Source organism: Cajanus cajan, chromosome 3, assembly GCF_000230855.2.
Source record: "Cajanus cajan strain Asha chromosome 3, NIPB_CcT2T_4, whole genome shotgun sequence".
Taxonomy (NCBI): domain Eukaryota; kingdom Viridiplantae; phylum Streptophyta; class Magnoliopsida; order Fabales; family Fabaceae; genus Cajanus; species Cajanus cajan.
This window is the reverse complement of record NC_138519.1, coordinates 65,516,060-65,522,830: the sequence shown is the minus strand read 5'-3', so window position 1 is coordinate 65,522,830 and position 6,771 is coordinate 65,516,060.

Sequence of the window (6,771 nt, the reverse complement as noted above, 5' to 3'; positions counted from 1 at the left end):
TATTTAAGATGAGAAATGTTAACTGTACTTTTTTTATTCAATGAAATATAATTCATGCAAATCTCATTAGAGAGGGTTTCATCGTTTTTTTGGGCTGAATTTTGTTACCACATTATATATAGTGAAACATCAAAATCTTTTTCCAGTAGCTGAGATCAGTCAAGAACAACACCAAAAAACTTTGTTAGAGAAGCAAACTAAGAAAAAATTACTTGAAAAGGATGGCTTTCACTCATGGGTGAAAAATATTACAGGGGGACAAATTTTTTTTCTTCTTAATTGTGTGTAAATGTTAAGAATCTTTTGTTTTTTTTGAGGCAGCTGTCCCTTTAGACTTATACACCAAGTTCTGTCTCCCTGAGCTCACTTATGAATCAGTTAAAAATCAAAATTTTAGTGAACATGAGATCCTTCTTAACTACATAAACCATATTTTTCTGTCATTCATCTCTTCCTCTTGTACCTAGCTAAAATCATCCGATTTCTTTTTTTTTTTTTCTCACATGTACCCTTTGGGATTTTCTCTTTGTACGTTTGTAAATCATCTTATTCGATTTTCTGTTATATTTTCTTTAATTGAAGTTACATCAATTTATCTTCATATATAATCAGCTTTTTATTTTTATTTTTATTCTTTTATCTCTCACGTCTATGTAACATTCTCATGTACTCTAACTTTTTTCTCTTGTTATCCTTTCAAACCCAAATATTCATTACCATAAATTATAAACCTACGTAATATGTATACAATTTATCTTTAAGTTTGGATGGTATTATGTGTTTCTCCATTTTAGCTATCGAATTTGTATCTAAATGTAACATTTTCATTAACTTTTATTATTATTATTTTGTACTATGTACCAAACTAGTGAAACTTACCTAGATTTAAACTAGTAACATTAGTGGAAAAAATGGGATAAAACATCGTGCTTTAACATCAGTTATAAGTGATCTTATGTAAAAGAGGAGATGGTTACATTTTTTAAAAACAATACCCTTATTTTAAATTGATTATATTATAATATAATATACAACATTGATTATATTTTAACTAAAATTGTATTTGAGATGTTATATATCATATACAACATTAATTTTGTTGTTAACCGATGTTGTGTATCTTGTTATAATGCGCAAAAGTCTTTTCTCCTTTCATGTTTTTTCTTTTGTCCATCGTGCTCACCCTCCATTTTAGTCTCTTTTTGTTTTGTTGTTGTAATCACTCTTGTCTTCAATGTTTTTGTGCCGTCACTCACTCTTCCTTCTCCGATTTCTTCTCCATTTGAGTCTTTTGACGATAATGACATGGTTGTTACAATGTTCTCTTTTCCATTTTAGTTCTTATTTATTGTGAATTGATTGTTTAATATGTTCTAATTGTAACATTTTTAGAACGTATTTCCAGAGATAGGAATGATCCAAATATGATGCCAACAAGACCATTGTTTTAGATTTCTTAAAAAGAAATTATGTTGCATTAATATTTATATAATTTTTTCAAATTTCATAACTCTAAAATTATCTATATATTCTTAAAAGATATATAAATATATATTTTTTTTAAAGTCTATCCTTAAAAGAAATTATTATTAATTTTATAAAACTTTATTTTAAGATTTATGTGTTAAACCGATCCTAAACAAAAGAGAGGTGGGATGCATTCACAGAAGCAGGGAAGTTTGTGCTCTGATATGACAAAGGAGGTGGCCACTGCGTTGAAAATTGGAGTTGGCAAATTTTATTTTATTTTTATAATTTTTTTACATCTTTTATAAATAAATAATTGATGTTATTGTATGTGTATTTTTAACTGTTGTTCACATCCAATATTATATATATCCAAATATTGTATTACATTGACGGGAATAACATCGATTGTTGAGCCAATATAATAGGTCCAAAACAATAATGTAATGGATATTTTTTTCATTGATGTATATATGAAAGTGTATTAAAAAGAATACATTAAAAAAGTATATTATTAACATTCTTTTAAATAAAATTATTTATATTTTCTTCTCACCCGTAAGGTAATTAAAAGTGGTTTGTAGATTTATCTCAGAAATTATAATAAAAACTCACGAAATTTTAGTTCACATGTCCCATTCTGACATTTCAAATTGACAAAATGTAATTTTTTTTTTACATTTTAAAAATATAGATCCTTTAATTATTATTTTTCAGTAATGATTGACAATAATTTAACTAACAAACTTGAAAAGAAGACAAAATTAAAACTAAAGACTTGGGCCATTGTCTGGTTGGTATACACTTATTTGCACATTTATTTTTCTGTAATATTTAACAGTTTAAGCCGTAAAAATTAACTCGATTGCTAGTTGCAACATGCAAAACCGTGTGCAAAATAAGGGGAAAAAAAAAGCACAATGATCATTCTGTACAATTTTAACCCATATTTGCTCCAAAACAGTTTAGACATTTCTTGCTCAGAAATTTATAAAAGGCATGCAGCCAATAAGATCAAACTGCACCAAAACATTTGGAAACAAAATGTTGATGATAAAAGGAATCAAAGTCTAACTACCACTTGGTGAAACAAGTTATTACAATTAATACTTGTGTTTTTATTTCACTTTAATTTATATAATTCATTCAAATAATAATAATAATAATAATATAGTAATGAAACTTGCTCTTTTTCTTACAGTGCTTGAGATGATAAAAATATTTATTTATTACAATTTTTATTTATAATATAATTTATATATTTAAAAGTTTTTATTTATTGTAAGAAAAATAGAAATTCATCTTATACGTTGTTCAAACTTAAATACTAGTTACATATATGTTTAAAAATCTTTTTACAATGTTTGAATAATAATTTAAGTATTTAAAATATGTGGTAAATTGAACCGTTGAAGATTAAAAACAAAAATACAAAAAAAATGTACCGTGGAAGAAAAAAAAAACTGGACCAGGATATAACATTATATGTTATTCTGGATCTGGATTCAAATAAGTTATGAGTTTGGAGCACTGAACAGGCCCAGTATGTGGGAAGCTAATTGGTTAAGAGGGATTCTATTTGCACCTCTTTTTTCTCTTCACACTTCTTTGTTTCCTTTCCAAAATATAAAAATATTTTGAAAACTTAACTTTAAAATATAAAGAAAAAGTGAGAAGAATGTGTGTGAAGAGGAAAAAAAGGGTACACCTGGAACCTCTCATTGATGAAAATTAAAGATTATATTCCACTTTGATCAATGATCCAAGTTGAATTCTGGATTGAAATTCCAATTTTTGATGTGATTGACTTAATCGGAAGAACAACAACAAAAATAAAAAGACTTGAGAAACAGAATTATTAGAGTTAACTTAGTGATGGGAGTAATAGAAATATGGAGACATAAATTTGATCCTCATTATTACTTGTAATATTTTTTATCTTAAAAAAAATGTTCAAACAATCACTTATCAAATTTTTCCATTCTTTGTTTATCTTTAACTTGCGGCCTTTACATTCATTCTTTATGGATGTTTATAGTGTTTTTGCCTTTCATTTATATAGGTTTCTTCATTAATTCTTTACTCTCTTTTATATTATTGATTTTACCTATTTTAAATGATAGTGCACCAGCAAACCAGGCACCATTTTCAGTAGTGTTAGGAACCAAAGCTGAGACAAAGTGTATCTTCAACCTGAGAAACAAATGCGTGTGATCCTCTTAAGAAAAAAAATCACAACAAATAAACAATCTTTTGCCATAGACAAGCAATTATAGAAACCTTGTCTTTTGTTTTGGAGATATAGACATTCTTCTTTTACTTTTCTTAGTAATGTACTATATCTTTCTGCAAATGTTTCAACTTAATACTCAATATTAGAAACAAGGAAAAGAATGTAACTATTATCTAATTTAACAAATTAAAAGAAGAAAAGGTTATACAGTTTTTAAGGGAATCTTAGCATGGCTTTCTTCATCAGTAAATAAATAGTGTAAACAGGGAACTATCAGTGCTGTGGATGATGATAGCAGTTCATATCTACATTAACATAACATTTTGTCCTTTGCTTGGTACAAAATCAGTTCTCAATTATATACTTCTCTTATAAAATTATGGCATTTGCATGTATGATGATGATTTTTTTTACTATTTAGAATTTTTTTGAATTGAGATAACAAAAATAAAAGAAAACTATTACATTAATTAATATTACCATCTTTTAAAATGGGTAGAATACCAAAACTTATAGCTAGAGTTGATGACAGTGACCAACTCGATAATGGATACATTGTCCCGGGTTAATTTTTTTATCCTTGTTGATGTAGAGGTGAGACATTCTTCTTTATGAACTAAGATGCCGATGTAGGGATTATATAGAACTAGTCTAAGATGCTTTTATATAGTTATTTTTCCTTTGAATTGATGTTGTGCAATGCCCTTTGTTGATGAAACATTAAGGGGAGTTTGATGTGCTCAAGAAATGTAAGAGAAATGACTAGTATGTTTGGAAATTGGTTCCATCCAACTTCACTAACGATTAATGTTAATTTAACATTACATTGATTGCATTCATATATTGAGAAGTGTAAAACTAGTGTCCAAATTAAATGGTTTCCAAACACTATCAGAAAAGTACCAGATTCGGGTTTGTGCTACTTGGTTTAGTGGATTCTTGAATTTGACATGTCAATACACATGCATCTTTATCTTTTTTTCCCAAAACTTGTTTATACTGAAAAAAAAACTTTAGCTTAAAAGGCCCAAAATCATCCCACATTTTTTTTAAAAAAAAGTTAAGGAAAATTAATGTTTGTTTAGTTTGGTGGTAAAACCATCTGGAATCATGGTAAGTTCAGGGTGGTAAAACTTACCATTTTTCTATCAATTCAAATAACACAATTTTTTTATACTTTATTTATCTTTAGTTTCAATTCTTAAATTTTCCTTTTTTTAATCTTCTTTATTTCATTTTTATTTTAAATTGAACATTAAGAGTGTTCAGTAAGAAGAATATTTGAAATTTTAAATATTACCATGAAATGAATATTTATATAAATAATTTACTAGTCATGTTTTTCAACAAATCATTTATTCCGGAGGGAGGTGAAATCTTTTATAATGAGAAAAATACACTCTGTTTCTTGTTTTTACCAAAACCTAATTAGTAATTAGTCTCTTTATTTTGCCTCGGCTGCAATCTAATGGATAAGGCAATTGTGAATTTGGAATTGGGTCATTTGGCAAGCATTAGATAGCTGTACAAATTGGGGCGGGCCAGCAGGCTTCAATTTTATCGTTTCATTTGTAAAGGGTCAGAGACCTCATATTAAGACTTGTAAACAAATATGGTCTTTTTGGCAAACAGGCCCAGATTTCAATTTTGGTTTTATTTGCCAAAGACTCAAATAAGAGGAAGAAGTTTCGGTATTCGGGTTCAAATTCAAACAAAAAGGTTAAAGGAGTATTTTCTGGCTAAAAAAACATGTAACACCCAGAAAAGGTTGCAGTTAAACCAAACGTGAAATTGGAAATTTTAGAAAACACTAATATAAATATTTTAGACATTTTGAGTGTATTTGTAATATTATCAAAAATCACAAACTTTAGGAAATTTTATGTCTTGGAAACCTGATTCTAAAATACATTTAAGGTGAATTGTTAGGGACGGACTTAGTTTTCATTTTCAGTAAAGTCAGGCACAAAATAGAATTTTTAGGGAGTTAAATTCAAATACAAAATGTGAAAAAGTAACTAATGAAAAAAAAACATTTACATTTTAAGAAAAGTTTAACTTATGAAAAATTAATCTATGTTCGGAAATAGTTGTTGAAACATTAAGAGTTCAATTTGCTCAAGAAATGAAAGAGAAATGACTAGTATGTTCGAAAATCGTTCCATCCAACTTCACAAGTTTATCGTTTATTTAACATTAAATTGCTTACATTCACATATTGTAAAGTGTAAAACTAGTCTTCAGGTTAAATTGGTTTCCAAACACCTCAAGAAAAGTATCAGTTTCGAATTTGTGCAACTTGACTCTTAGTTAATTCTTGAATTTGACATATCAAAACAACTATATTTTTATCTTGTCTCCCAAAACTTGTTTACAATGCACAAAACTTTGGATTCACACGTCCAAAATTAACCCAGATTAAAAATAAAATCTTAAAGACATTAGTGATAGTGGTATAACCATCCAAAATCATGGAAAGTTGGGTCTAAAATGATTTGCTCAAAATCTAGTTAACTAAAGAAAATCAATTTTAATTTCAATTAGAGAAAATCAGTGGAACAAAAACATGGAATTGTTTTTCCTTCATCCAAAATTAATAGAATATTTAAATTAGGCATAAAACCAAATTTGATAATTATACATCAAAATAAAACATTTTCTTAAAATATAACTTCCCTAATATCCATTATCAAAACATATTATGTTACTTGAAAATTAATTTTAAATATAATTAATTCTATAAAATCACGTTGATCTAAAATCAATTGTATTAACTAACATCCAGAAACAAGAGCTATGTAACTTTTGACATATACAGGTGATTTTCTTCTCCCTGTCCACCTCTCGATTGAAAAAACAAAAAAAACAATCTTGAACTATTTGATTTGTATTATGTTAATTTGGTTATGCATTCACTATATAATTTTGATTAGACTTCAAGTTAAAGACCTCTTCTGTAAATTTGGAACAAAAGTGCTAAACCATCAAAGCATCAAAATTGAGCATCTATTTATACAGACTCTTAGGCATTACAAAAAGGAGTAAAAAAAAACAGATACATCAGTTCAGAA